The sequence below is a fragment of the Canis lupus genome, chromosome 6 (genome assembly GCF_011100685.1).
Source record: "Canis lupus familiaris isolate Mischka breed German Shepherd chromosome 6, alternate assembly UU_Cfam_GSD_1.0, whole genome shotgun sequence".
Classification (NCBI taxonomy): domain Eukaryota; kingdom Metazoa; phylum Chordata; class Mammalia; order Carnivora; family Canidae; genus Canis; species Canis lupus.
In genome coordinates, this window is record NC_049227.1 from 56628203 (window position 1) to 56643981 (window position 15779).

The 15779-nt window shown below is 39.9% G+C and overlaps 1 protein-coding gene across 2 annotated transcripts in view; it reads left to right on the forward strand.

Annotated features, from left to right (window-relative positions):
* DIPK1A (divergent protein kinase domain 1A) overlaps positions 1-15779 on the forward strand; it is a 116237-nt gene that overhangs the window by 43841 nt on the left and 56617 nt on the right. The gene's annotated exons all lie outside the window — the stretch shown is intronic.

The following is a 15779-nucleotide window of genomic DNA, read 5'->3' on the forward strand; positions in this document are numbered from 1 at the left end:
TGACTAGAAAGGCCTCTCAGAGATTTTTAGGCTTAGTAGCAGTTGACTAGATAAAAGTTTGTGTGTTACGGAATAAGCACCCCTAGTTTTAAGTTTTTATTTAAATTCTAGTTAGTTAACATATAGTATAATATTAGTTTCAGGAGCAGAATTTAGTGAAAGATCACTTACATGTAACACCCAGTGCTCATGACACAAATGCATTCCTTAATATCCATCACCCATTTAATTCATCCTCCTGCCCACCTCCCCTCCAGCAATCTTTACTCTGTTCTCCATAGTTAAGAATCTGTTTTATAGGGGCACTTGGGTGACTCAGTTGGCTAAGCATCTGCCTTCAGCTCTGGTCATGATCCCAGAGTCCTGTGTTTGAGCCCTGCATCGGGGTCTCTGCTAAGCAGGGAGCCTGCTTCTCTCTCTGCCTGCCATTCCCCCTGTTTGTATGCGCTCTCTCTCTCTCTCTCTCTAATAAATAAATAAAATCTTTTCTTTATTTTAAAAGAATCTGTTTTATGGCTTGCCTTTCTCTTTTTCCCCTCTATGTTCATCTGTTTAATTTCTTAATTTCCACATATGAGTGAAATCATACGGTATTTGTCTTTCTCTGATGACTTCACTTAGCATGCTCTAGCTGCATCCACATAGTTGCAAATGGCAAGATTTCATTCTTTCTTATGGCTGAGTAATATTCCTGAGTAATATTATATGTATATAATATAACACACACACACACACACACACACACACACACACACCACCATATCTTCTTTATCCATTCATCAGTTGATGGGCATTTGAGCTCTTTCCATGATTTGGCTATTGTTGGTAATGTTGCTATAAACATTGGGATATATGTGTCTCTTCGAATCAGTATTTTTGTATCTTTTGGGTAAATACCTAATAGTGCAATTGCTAGATCCTAGGGTAGTTCTATTTTTAACTACCTCCATACTGTTGAGGAACCTCCATACTGTTTTCCAGAGTGGCTGCACCAGCTTGCATTCTCGCCAGCAGTGAAAGAAAGGTCCCCTTTCTCTGCATTGTTGCATCTGTGTTGTTGATTTTAGCCACTCTGACAGATGTGAGGTGATATCTCATTGTAGTTTTAATTTGTATTTCCCAGATGATGAGGAATGTTGAGTATCCTGTTAGCCGTCTGTCTTTTTTGGAAAACTGTCTATTCATATCTTCTGCCCATTTCTTACCTGGATTATTTGTGTTTTAGGTGTTGAGTTTGATAAACTCTTTATAGATTTTGGATACTGACCCTTTCTCAGATATGTCATTTGCAAATATCTTCTCCCATTCTGTAAGTTGCCTTTTAGCTTTGTTGATTGTTTCCTTTGCTGTGCAAAAGCTTTTTATCTTGATGAAGTCCCAGTGGTTCATTTTTGCTTTTTGTTTCCCTTGCCTCTGGAGAAATTTCTAGTAAGAAGTTGCTATGGCCAATGTCAAAGAGGTTGCTGCTATGTTCGCCTCTAGGATTTTGATGGATTCCTATCATATTTAGGTCTTTCACCCATTTTGAATTTATTTTTGTGTATGGCGTAAGAAAGTGGTCTAGTTTCATCCTTTTGCATGTGGGTATCCACCATTTGTTGAAAAGATTTTTTCCCATTGGATATTCTTTCCTGCTTTGTGGAAGATTAGTTGACCATATGGTTGTGGGTCCATTTCTGGGTTTTCTATTCTATTCCATTGATCTATGTGTCTATTTTGTGCCAGTACCATGCTTTCTTGATTACAGCTTTGTAATATAACTTGAAATCTGGAATTGTGATCCCTCCAGCTTTGCTTTTCTTTCTCAAAATTACTTTGGTTATTCAGGGTCTTTTGTGGTTCTATACAAATTTTAGGATTGTTTGTTCTAGCTCTGTGAAAAATTGTTGGTATTTTGATAGGGATTACACTGAACATGTAGATTGCTTTGGGTAGTACAGACCTTTAATGATATTTGTTCTTCCAATCCACAAGCATGGAATGTTTTTCCATATCTTTATCTCATCTTCTTCTTTCAGAAATGTTTTATAGTTTTCAGAGTACAGATCTTTTTACCTCTTTCGTTAGGTTAATTCTTAGGTATCTTAAGGTTTTTGGTGCAGTTATAAATGGAATTGATTCCTTGATTTCTCTTTCTGCTATTTCATTATTGGTATATAGAAATGTAACAGATTTCTGTATGTTGATTTTGTATCCTGAGACTTCACTGAATTTGTAATCAGTTCTAGCAGTTTCTGGGTGGAGTCTTTCAGGTTTTCTACATAGAGTATCATGTCATCTGTGAATAGTGTAAGTTTGACTTCTTCCTAGCTGATTTGGATGCCTTTTATTTTTTTGCTGTCTGATTGCAGAGGCTAGGACTTCAGTACTATGTTAAAAAACAGTGGTGAGAGTACACATTCCTGTCTTATTCCTGACGATAGAGGAAAAGCTCTCAGTTTTTCCCCATTGAGAATGATATTAACTATAGATCTTTCATATATGGCCTTTATGATGTACAGGATGTTCCCTCTATCCCTACTATGTTGAGAGTTTTTATCAAGAATAGATGCTGTACTTTCACAGGCTTTTTCTGCATCTAGTGAGAGGATTATATGGTTCTTATACTTTCTTTTATTAATGTGGTGTATCATGTTGATTGATTTGTGATTATTGAACTACCCTTGCAACCCAGGAATAAATTCTACTTGATCGTGGTGAATGATTCTTTTAATGTACCGTTGCTGGTATTTTGTTGAGAATTTTTGCATCCATGTTCATTTGGAATAATGGCCTGTAATTCTTTTTTAGTGGGGTCTTTGGTTTGGGGTTGAAGGTATTACTGGCCTTGTAGAATGAGTTTGGAAGTTTTCCCTCCATTTCCTTTTCTTGGAACAGTTTAAGAAAAAAAGATATTGGATCCCTGGGTGGCTCAGCGGTTTGGCGCCTGCCTTTGGCCCAGGGCACAATCCTGGAGACCCGGGATCGAATCCCACATTGGGCTCCCGGTGCATGGGGCCTGCTTCTCCCTCTATAGGCTTATAGATAAGCCTATATCTCTGCCTCTCTCTCTCTCTCTGTGTGACTATCATAAATAAAAATTTAAAAAAAAAAAAAAGGAAAAAAGGTATTAACTCTTCTTTAAATGTCTGGTCGAGGGCAGCCCCGGTGGCCCAGCAGTTTAGCACCACCTTCAGCCCAGGGTGTGATCCTGGAGACCCAGGATCGAGTCCCACGTTGGGCTCCCTGCATGGAGCCTGCTTCTCCCTCTGCCTCTCTCTCTCTCTCTCTCTCTCTCTCTCTCTTTGTCATGAATAAATAAATAAAATAAAAATGTCTGGTAGAGTTCCCCTGTGAAGCCATCTGGCGCTGGACTTCTGTTTGTTAGATTTTTGATTGCTAATTCAATTTCTTTGCTGGTTATTAGTCTGTTCAAGTTTCCTATTTCTTCCTGTTTCAGTTTTGATAGTTTATATATTTCTAGGAATTTATCCATTTCTTCCAGAATGTCTGACTTGGTGGCATTTAATTTTTCATAATAATCTCTTGTAATCATTTGTATTTCTGTGGAGTTGGTTGTGATCTTTCCCCTCTTATTTGTGATTTTATTTATTTGGGTCCTTTTTTTGATAAGTCTGCCTAGGGGTTTATCAACATTACTATTTTTTAAAGAACTAGCTCCTAATTTCATTGATTAGTTATGTTGTTGTTGTTTAGTTGCTATATCATTTATTTCTGCTCTAATCTTTATGATTTTTCTGATGGCTTTAGGCTTCATCTGTTGTTCTTTTCCCATCTCCTTTAGGTGTAAGGTTAGGTTGTGTATGTGAGATTTTTCTTCTTTAGGCCTGTATTGCTATATACTTCCCTCTTATGACTGCTCTTGTTGCATCCCAGATGTTTTGACCATCGTGTTTTCATTTTCATTTGTGTCCATATATTTTTTAATTTCTTTTTTAATTTTCTGGTTGAACCATTCATTCTTTAGTAGGATGTTCTTTAACCTTCATGTATTTGTGGTCTTTCCACATTTTTTCTTGTTGTTGACTTCCAGTTTCATAGCTTTGTGGTCAGAAAATATGCATGGCATGATCTCCATCTTTTTGTCCTTGTTGAGGGCTGATTTGTGACCTAGTATGTGATCTGTTCTGGAGAATGCCCCATGTGTACTTGAAAAGAATGTATATTCTCCTGCTTTAGGATGAAATGTCCTGAATATATCTGTTAAGCCTATGTGGTCCAGTATGTCATTCAAATCTATTATCTCCTTATTGATTTTCTGCTTTAATGATCTGTTCATTGATGTAAGTGGGGTGTTAAAGTCCCTTACTATTACTGTGTTATTATCAATGAGTTCCTTTATGTTTGTTATTAATTGTTTTATATGCTTGGGTGCTCCCAAGGTGGAGGTATATTTACAATTGTTAGATCTTCTTATTGGATAGACCCTTTTACTAAAGTATAGTACCCTTCTTCATCCTCTTAAGATTATTGCTTTTTTTTAAGATTTTATTTATTTATTCATGAGAGACACAGAGAGAGAAAGAGAGGCAGAGACATAGGCAGAGGGAAAAGCAGGCTCCATGCAGGGAGCCTGATGTGGGAGTCAGTCCCGGACTCCAGGATCATGCCCTGGCTGAAGGCAGGCGCCAGACCGCTGAGCCACCCAGGCATCCCATGATTATTGCTTTAAATTTTGGATCAGGCATATTACTTATATCTGTTCTGATTAGATCCCTGGCTGTGACCTTTTCTTGTTTTTTCTTTTGGAATGAATTCCAACATCTTGGCATTTTGTCTAGGTCTCAGTCTTCTTCTCTGTGTTAGGAAAACCTGTTGTTTTGAGAATAATGGGCTAATGAAGAGATCATAGCCAGTCCAGGGCCTGGCACTTCAGAAGGTGTGCCTGGTATATGCTGTGTGTACTCCATTACTGTGTTTTGGCTGCTGTTTCTCTCAGGTCAGTCCTCTGCAGAGTTTTTCTTTGCCTACAGTGGGAGTGTTTGCACTTTGGCCTGAGCGTGGCAAGTTTTAACTGGGTGTGCTCTGGTCTGCTTGTTAAATGAGACCTAATGGTATTTCCACTAGAGCTGAAGCTTTGCAGAGAACTCTGTGCTCAGTAGACATGGTACGTGTGGGGGTTTTGTGCCAGTCTTCTGGAGGGGGTCCTGCCACACTGATTCTTAGGCTCACTTGCCTGGGAAAAACAGCACCTCCAGAGCATAGGGGATAGGGCTTAGAAGCGGTTTATACTGCCACTGTTGGCACTGTGCTGCTTACTGAAGTTAGTTTATGCTGAGGGGCAGGGAAGAGAAATAGCACAAGCCTCCTTACTCATCTCCTGAGAGGGGAGTTGACGCCTACTGCTGTCTGGAAAGCCCTCCCAGAGGAGCAGTCTCCCCTGGTATCCCAGGCATGTCCCCTGGTGTATCCCTCTGTGTCTGGGCCATCTGCCCAACAGGCAGCATATTGCACCTTGGACCCCCAGGCAGGTCAGCTGAGCTTTAAACTCCAGACTTTAGGGACCTGATGTGGTGGAACTCTCGTTGGCCTCTGGGGGAGCATCTCACTATGCTGAGACTGGGCAGTTTTGTCTCAGAAAGGCAGTCATGCCAAAGAGCAGGGGCATGGAGTTTGGAGTAAAGCACAGCAAAGAGCCAGTGTCCAGCTCGCTGCCCTCAGCAGGTGTCTCTGTGCCTGTGCTGAGTAGAGGGGAGGGAAATGGTGCCTGCTAGCTCTTTTGTCCCCAGAGAAGAAATGCCACATCTCCCAGATGCATCTCTCCCAATGCTCCCCAGGGGATCCTCAAATCTGCCATCTGCCCCAAGGCTGTCTGCCTTTCTCCACAGAAGCACTATGGTGCACTCAGGGCTCCACACAGGCCAGGCCATGCACCTTTAAAACTTCAGTCTTTGAGCCCAGCTGGTTCTAAAAACTCACAAAAATCAGCCCGTCTCATTTTCCCAGACAGTGGCTTTGGGGAAGTGTTCTCCTTGTATGAGCCCCTGGGTGTCTCTCCGTCTTTCTCTGTCTTCCCCTCCATCCCCCACCTCGGTGATCAGGGCTCCCTCCCCTCCACCACACACCATGCTGACAATTCACATAATCTCTGAAAGAAGGAGAGAAAGAGGGGGGGGGGGAGAGGGAGGGGGAGAGGGAGGGAGGAAGGAAGGAAAGAAGATTGATTGATTGATTGATTCATGATAGAGAGAGAGAGAGAGAGAGAGAGAGAGAGAGGCAAGAGACACAGGAGGAAGGAGAAGCAGGCTCCAGGCCAGGAGCCTGACGAGGGACTCCATCCCCGGACCCCAGGATTGTGCCCTGGGCCAAAGGAAGGTGCTAAACCGCCGAGCCACCCAGGGATCCCTGGAAGGAAAGAAATAAAAGGAAAGGAGGGAAGAAGGGGGTCCCTGGGTACCTCAGCAGTTGAGCGCCTGCCTTTGGCCCAGGGCATGATCCTGGAGTCCCACATCGGGGTCCCTGTGTGGAGCCTGCTTCTCCCTCTCCCTCTGCCTGTGCCTGTGCCTCTCTCTCTCTCTGTGTGTCTCTCATGAATAAATAAATAAATAAAATATTTTTTAAAAAAAGAAAGAAGGGAGGGAAGGAAAGGAAAGGGAAAAGGGCAAGGAAGGATAAAAGAAAGAAACATTTAGTTAACTGAAAAACAAATCGAAATGAAAAACTTAACGGAATATATGTTGTGAAAGCGCTTGCAGAGTTTCTAGGGGACTACCAGTAAACAGAAGGCCACACAGGTCCTTAGGACAGTCATCCTAGCAAACAACACAGATGGAAGAGAGCACACTGATGAATCTGAAAGAATGTGTATCTTGTGGTATCTGGATTAAACTTAAAAGCAAACAATTTCCTCATGAGTTGTTATTCCCACTGGGCAGAATTGTGTAATTCGGCACAAACAATTCATCTGGAAAATCCTCTCCCTCAGGCACTGTTTACCACAAGATCCAGAAGTTCAAATAAATAATATTACAGTACAGTAATTAAAAAAAGAAAAACTTATCAGAAGAAAAGACTGAAATACTTCAAAGTGTTAAACAAGTGATTACTACAAGACTATGATTTGTTAATCTTCTGCTTTCCTTTATTTTTCGGCTTTTGAAATGAGCTTGTGTTATTTTCAATGAAAACTAAAAATTTGATGAAAATGCCATCTAAGCAAGAAAAAAGGCATATAAAATAATGGAACAAGAGAGAGCCAAAAACAATTAAGATTTCATGAAATAATTAAATGAGAATACAAATGTTATTCAAAATATAGTATTAGCTAAGACAATGTAAAAGTGAACATTTAAATATTAGCCCTTTCAACTTTCAAAATTCTTCAATTTTAAAAGCAGACCATAAGACAAAGGTGACATCTTAATACCCTTGTGCAATGTCTTCTGTCCTGTGGTAAGCAGTAAGAGGGCATTCCGCTGACCTTCAAGTCGGATGGATTTCCAGGTAATTGGAGTCAAGAGGTTGAGAACAGAATTCCTGGCCTCTGGCCTTGTACCTTTTGTACTTGACTTGCCTGAGGCTTTTTAACAACTAACCTGCCTTGACACTTGAAAATGGAGGTAGGAGCAAATGGTTAGCCACACCCACACCTAAGAGGCACCATCTCTAGCCCGCCTCACCCCGGCTTCTCAGATACCTGAAGTAAGGCAGAAGCCTTACTGTCTTGCTGGCTCTGAACGGTTCCATTGTTCATTCCCTGCCTGCCAGCACTGGGCAACACAAGGTAATTAACTTTAAGTACTTTAGTTGGGAACCTGTGCTCCAGCTGGGGACAGCTCACCCCTTGCTTGAGAACTCCTTGGAGAGTTCTCTATATGTGCCACTTCTGACTCAGGAAATCTTCCCAGACACCTCCCCTGACCTCATGTGTCAGAATCTTGTAGGCTCTTCACTTCTTGCCTACCACCCAGCCCAAAGGAATTATCTTTCTCTGTGTTCTTACTCCTGAGACAGTCTGTCTGAATCTTTACCCCACAGCCACTGTCCAACCTGAGTCTAGTTCCTGGGTTGCCACTCTCCTACTATCTATACTCAAGGGCACTTAGAATGTAACATATGGTCTTTTTTTTTTTTTAAACTCTCTACCACCAAACTCTCCTCTCTAATTAGTATGCCTGTTTTTGCTACCTTATTTTATTTCAAGTTTTTTAAAAAAATATTTATTTACGTATTTTATAGAGAGAACGTGCAAGTTAGGGAAGGGGCAGAAGGAGAGGGAGAGGGACAAAAAGAATCCTTAAGCAGACTCCCCACTGAGTGGAGATCCTGACTCCGGGCTCAGTCCCAAGGACCCTGAGATCATGACCTGAGCCAAAATCCAGAATCGACCACTTAACCAGCTGAGCCACTCAGGCACCCTTACTTCAGTAAATATCCTCTGGACTTGGTCTGATATCCTCATCTTTGCATTCTACTTGCATTCCCTCCCTTTCTGGGAAATCTTTCACAATTTTTCTATCCTGAGTGTGTTTCTATAGCACTTAAAAATGAAAACAATTGCTTTTCAACACAGTTGTAAACTCTTTTGCTCGCTGTAATGGTGTCTCATACTTTTCTTATGCAACATAGGACAAAGCAACCTGGGATTTAAAATAATAATAAGTGTTCATAAGAGCGGCAAGTAAATATTTCTCTTCACCTTAGCCTCCCAACTTTGGCGGCTCTGGCTTCCTCCAAACTCTTTCCCAACTAGGTCAGAGCCCCAAGGGATAGCTCAAATCTGCCTCGGAACACAGTTTTCCAGGCTACTTCATGGGTAGCCATTTCCTCCAGCCTGGGTCCCTAAATGTTTTTCTCTCTGCCATCACTTCTCACACCTCTTTTCATTCTTTTATACTCTGGGTACCCTGGTAAAGTCTTCATCTACCCCCACGCTCTGATGCACAATGTCCTTTGAAACCCAGTTCTGTTTGGTTCTTTATCTGGTCCAGTTGAAGACACAGTATTGCCTGCCAACGTGGACCCATTGTCCTTACCCTAGATTGTGCTAGGATTCAGTTCCCTTTGTGATGAGTGATTTCCTAGAATGATACTTGAGCCATAGAGCAAGGAGTCTCCCCTGCATGGACCAATCCAGCAACCAAACATATTAAGGAACGTCTCGATCATATAAGACTGAGCCCAGGGACCATCTTTCTCAGGAAGTCTTTCCCAAATTCTCTTCCTTCCCCATCACTGTCACCTCCAGCTAGATTACATACATGTCTTCCTTGTACCCTCATATGCTGAACATGTCCTGGATATAGGTTTTATCATATTATATGGTAATTATCTTTTTATGAAGCTGATTCCCCATTTAAAATATGAACCCTTTCAGGGAGAGAATTATGTCTCATACATATTTGAATTCCAAGTGCCTAGCTTAGTTCTTGGCATTAAGATCCATAGAGTCTCAAGCTGGGCTCTTAATGTGCTTATGTGTAACCACAATTGAATTGGCTCCAAAAATACATTGTTTTTGATTAATGGCAGTTTCTCCTTTAAGAATTTCATGCCAAGGTGGTTTATTTTTTTTCCTTTAAGATTTATGTCAAAACAATTTATCATACATTTGGTGAGTACTGTATGTCCTAAGATCTGCTCTACTCCCTGGAGATACGGAGATGAGTAAGACATGGTTCCTGCTCAGAGGAGGTCAGAGAAACTTCCGTGGGTCTCCTTCCCTCCATTTCTCCATTCTTTCCTCCCATTCTTCCTCATCTGGATAAATGTTCTCTGAGCCTAGAATTGTGTCTTATGGAATAAATACACATAGTAGGTTATTTACAATACAGTACTTTCAGCGCAACAGAAGTTTGTTCCAGATACAGAGATAGGACAGAAGAGAACATCATATGGTTCTTGGGGTAGACTTTGGGGATCCTGGAGGAAGTGGCTTCAGAGTGGGTTATAAAGAATGGAAAGACAATCCAGATGGTAAGGTGAGTGAAAGGCACTCTTGAGAGAAGAAATCACATGAAAGACCTAGAGATGTGAAAAAGAACAGTGTGTTTCAGAAACATTAATACTTTTGGTGTCTCTGCAGCATTAAGTTCAGTAGAATGGGGGTGAGCTGGGAGATGAAGGAAGGGTAGCAGGCAATATTTTCAGGGTTAAAGTCTTTAACATTTGAGCAACTATTTAGTGAAGATAATGGTAGAGTCCAGAATAGCTGGTGGTACTAATATTCCAAGGGTGAAGCCATATATTGCTATTTTCCATCCTCTTCCCTCACAGAATTCAACAAGGTTCTGTGATCACCTAGCTACATTTTAATGTTCATTGTATTGGTAGATAAGAATGAAAAGAAGCCATTTCCTGGAGTTTAAGTCTTACTGGGGATACAGAATATACCTACACAGTTTAGAGCACTTACCAAGCAATACAGACTAGTGCAAACTAAAATTATAAAGACAGTATGTAAGCACAATCTTGACATTGGGTTATAGGAATGATTAGGAAAGTGTGGGGTTACAAAGAGGGAACCTGATTTTTGGCTTAAGAAAAAACTGTCCATCAGAGCTGAGTATAGAAAATGCAAAATTGAGGAATGAACTTACAAACCAGAGACTTTTTGATGTTCTGTAGTCTAGAGTCAAGAACTGGCCTTCTAAGTTAGACCAATAAGCATTCATCTTTGAGCTTTATAGTATAAAGAAGAGACAAATTTGTTTTTTTCTGAATATTTTTCATTAATTTTATTTTTATGTACTTCTAGATAGATACTCAGTTTGCCTAGGGATTGTTCATCGCTTATATGAAATGGGTCCCTGTGTTCCTGCCAAGCCCCTCTGTCTAGACTGCACTAAGATGATCTTAGCCTCCTCTTTCATCTCTTTACTCTCAAAAATGTACCACAGCTTCTGTCTTTTTCCTTGTGGAGTGTTTACCCAGCATCCTCTCTTTGCCCCACTGGTCATCACATCCCACAGCCCTCTTCTTATATATGCTTTCCTTCCATGGAGCTAGTGTAGACTTTTGTCAGGCCATAGAGTTTCTTTTCTTTTTTTTTAAGATTTTATTTATTTATTCATGACAGACACACAGAGAGAGGCAGAGACACAGGCAGAGGGAGAAGCAGGCTCCATGCAGGGAGCCCAACGTGGGACTCGATCCCAAGTCTCCGGGATCACGACCCGGGCTGAAGGCGGTGCTAAACCGCTGAGCCACCCAGGGCTGCCCAACCCATAGGGTTTCTATGTGAACTACCCTAGAGCCTTTGATCACTAAATCACATTTCACAGGTAAACTCAAATTTAGGAGGTGATGTGTTTCATCAGTCCTCCAGGAAACCTTTCCCTTTCTATTTGTATCCTTTATAAATTAAGTTTGACAATGAGCATTTGCTATTTTTATAACTGAAAAGTAAAAGCAATTCCATTTTGAACAATCAAATTCAATAGTAGAGCCTTTCATACCGTTTCATGTTTGTTAAATTAACCTTTCATCTAGATCCTCACACACACATACACACCACAGCACAAAATAGTGTTGAAAAAGTCATACTAGTTTAGGAAGCAAGAGCCATAAAAATGCTCATACTGTATGACCCAGAAACCTACTGTTAAGGAACAAACTAAGGAAATAATTCAAAAGAAGGGAAATATAAAAATCTATATACAGCTTGTCTACCCACAGAAAGGTTGGGGAAAGACGACTTTAAAATCAACAACATAAGGCGAAGAGTTAGCAAAATAATGATACATCAACTGGATGAAATATTATTGCAACCCTGAAAATGATTGTTATAAAAAACCATGTTAACAACACAGCATGTTTACAGTATAATGAGAAAAGGAATACAAAATTATATACACACTGATTACAGCTGTGTATAAAATGAATTACATGTGGATGACTAAAGGGAAAAAAGAATAATGAAAACAGCTGTTGTTCTAGTGTGGAATGATGGGTGAATGTTAAAATGTTATTGACTGTCTCTTCAAATTTTTCCAGTTTTATTTATTGAAAAAATTTCAGATTGTCAACTAATTCAGGTTATTGTTCTGGGGTTTTTATAGCAAAAAGAAGAAAGGATTCTGGAATCTGAGCTCCTTTCTTTTATCATTGGCCAAAGAATTACCCCTTTGGAAAGAAGGAAACCTTAACTTCCCTAGGAAGTTATAGAAAGGAACATTGTTGGGGCACCTGGCTGGCTTAGTCAGAAGACAGTGTGACTCTTGATCTCAGTGTTTTAAGTTCAAGCCCCGTGTTGCATTTAGAGATTACTTTAAAAAATAAAATAAAATAAAATCTTAAAAAAAAAAATTCTCAGGACATAAAATACTGGATGGAATAGCCTCCTGGGGAAGATTATAGACTTCATTTTTTAAAATCTAAGAAAAATTAGAAAGTTATTGTGGTTGACTCAGTTCATTCATTTTATTAAAGATGGATCAAATCTGATTTTTTTTCAAATGTGATAGTTTTTAATATCTACTTTATTGAGATAAAATTTATACACCATAAAAGTCACACTTTTTAAGTACACAGTCAGCGGTGGTTGGTATAATTGCCAACCATTACTATTTTTTAAAAGTTTTTAATTTTAATTCCAGTTAATTAACCTACAGTATTATATTAGTTTCAGGTGTACAATATAGTGATTCAACACTTCTATACATCATCCACTGCTCATCACAAGTGCACTGCTTAATCTCCATCACCCATTTTACCCATCTACCTCCCTTCTGCTAACCATCAGTTCTCTATACTTAAGCATGTTTCTTTTTTTTTTTAAGGTTTTATTTATTTATTCATGAGAGACACACAGAGAGAGAGAGAGAGAGAGACAGAGACAGAGACACAGGCAGAGGGAGAAGCAGGCTCCATGCAGGGAGCCTGATGTGGGACTCGATCCCAGGACTCCAGGATCACGCCCTGAGGCAAAGGCAGATGCTCAACTGCTGAGCCACTCAGGCGTCCCAAGAGTCTGTTTCTTGGTCTCTCTCTCTCTCTCTTTCCCTTTGCTCTCTTGTTATGTTTCTTAAATTCTACGTATCAGTGAAATCAAAGAGCATTTGCCTTTCTCTAGTTAACTTATTTTGCTTAGCATTATACTCTCTAGCCCCATCCATGTCATTGCAAATAGCAAGATTTCATTGTTTTTTTTATGGCTTACTAATATTCCATTATATGTATGTGTGTATACATATATATGCCACATCTTCTTTATCCATTCATCAATTGATAGATAATTGGGCTGCTTCCATATCTTGGCTATTGTAAATAATGCTGCTCTAAACATAGTGGTGCATATATCCTTTTGGATTAGTGTTTCTGTATTTTGGAGGTAAGTACCTAGCAGTGTGATTATTGGATTGTGGGGTAGTTCTGTTTTTACCTTTTTGAGGAACCTCTGTACTGTTTTCCAGAGTGGCTGCACCTGTTTGCATTCCCACCAACAGTGCACACGTGTTTCTTTTTCTCCACATCCTTGTCAACACCTGTTGTTTCTTGTGGTGTTGAGCTTAGCCATTCTGACAGGTGTGAAATGATATCTCATTGTAGTTTTGATTTTCCTTTCCCTGATGGTAAGTGATGATGAGCGACTTTTTATGTGTCTGTTGACCACCTGGATATCTTCTTTGGAGAAATGCCTGTTCATGTCTTCTGCTTGTTTTTTAATTGGATTATTTGTTTCTTTGGTGTTGAATTGTAGAAGTTCCTTTTTTTTTTTTTAAGTAGGCTTCATGCCCAGTGTGGGGCTCAAACATGACCCTGAGATCAAGAGTTGCCTGCTCTATGGACTGAGCCAGTGAGGCGACCACCTGAGTTGTATAAGTTCTTTATATATTTTGGATAATAATCCTTTATCAGGTATATCATTTGCAAATATCTTCTCCCATTCTGTAAGTTGCCCTATAGCTTTGTTGATTGTTTCCTTCACCCTGCAGAAGCTTTTTATTTTTAAAATTTTTATTTATTTTTAAAATATATTTGAGAGAAAATGCAGGCATGTATGTGGGGAGGGGCAGAGGGAGAAGCAGAATCTCTGCTGAGCAGATGTGGGACTCCATCTTAGAACCCCAGGGTCAAGACCTGAGACAAAGGCAGATGGTTAATCAACTGAGCCACCCAGGTGCCCCAGAAGCTTTTTATTTTAATGAAGTTCCAATAGTTTATTTTTGCTTTTGTTTCCTTTGCCTCAGGGGACCTAACTAGAAAAACATTGTTATGGCCAATGTCAGAGAAGTTACTGCCTGTGCTCTCTTCCAGGATTTTTATGGTTTCAGGTCTCACATTTAGGTCCTTTACCCATTTTGAATTTATTTTTGTGTATAGTGTAAGAAAGCGATCCAGTTCATTTTTTGCTTGTAGCTGTCCAGTTTTCCCAGCATCATTTGTTGAAGGGACTGTCATTTTTCCTTTGGATATTCTTTACTGCTTTCTCTAAGATTAATGGCCGTATAGTTGTAGGTTCATTTCTGGGTTTTCTATTCTGTTCTGTTGATCTATGTGTCAGTTGTTGTGCCAGTACCATACTGTTTTGATTACTACAGCTTTGTAATATAACCTGCAGTCCAGAATTGTGATGCCTCTAGCTTTGTTTTTTATTTTTCAAGATTGCGGGATCCCTGGGTGGTGCAGCGGTTTGGCGCCTGCCTTTGGCCCAGGGCGCGATCCTGGAGACCTGGGATCGAATCCCACATCAGGCTCCCGGTGCATGGAGCCTGCTTCTCCCTCTGCCTATGTCTCTGCCTCTCTCTCTCTCTCTCTCTCTCTCTCTCTCTCTCTCTCTGTGACTATCATAAATAAATAAAAATTTAAAAAAAAAAACTAAAAATATTTTTCAAGATTGCTTTGGCTATTCATGGTTCCATACATATTTTAGGGCCATTTTTTCTAGTTCTCTGAAAAATGGTGTTGCATTAAATCTGTAGATTGCTTTGGGTAATATAGACATTTTAACGATATTTGTTCTTCTAATCCATTTCCATTTCATTGTGTCATCTACAACTTCTTTCATCAGTGTTTCATAATTTTCAAAATATACGTCTTTCACTTCTTTGGTTAGGTTTATTCCTAGGTATCTTATTATTTTTGGTGCAGTTATAAAAGAGGTTGATTCCTTGATTTCTCTTTCTGCTGCTTCATTATTGGTGTATAGAAATTCAACAGATTTCTGTATGTTGATTTTGTATCCTGTGACTTTACTGAATTTGTTTATTGGTTCCAGCAGTTTTTTGGTAGAGTCTTTCAGGTTTTCTATTTCTAGTATCATGTCATCTGCAAATAATGAAAGTTTGCTTCTTCCTTACCCATTTGGATGCCTTTATTTATTTATTTATTTATTTATTTATTTATTTATAATATATTTTTAAAATTTTTTACTTATTTATGATAGTCACACACACAGAGAGAGAGAGGCAGAGACACAGGCAGAGAGAGAAGCAGGCTCCATGCACCGGGAGCCTGACATGGGATTCGATCCCGGGTCTCCAGGATCGCGCCCTGGGCCAAAGGCAGGCGCCAAACCGCTGCGCCACCCAGGGATCCCTGGATGCCTTTATTTATGTTGTTTAATTGCTCTGGCTAGGACTTTCAGTACTATGTTGAATAAGAGCTACCATCACTATTATCTATTTTTAAAACATTTTTTTAAGTACCCTTTAGCAGCCACACCCCATTCCTCCCTCCTGCCAGCCTCTGGCAATCACTAATCTTTCTGTTTCTATGGATTTGCCTGTTCTAGATACTTCGTATAAACAGAATCATACAGTATGGCTTTGTGTCTGACTTCTTTTATTTAACATAATTATTTCAAGGTTTATCAATGTTGGAGCACATGTTAATACATT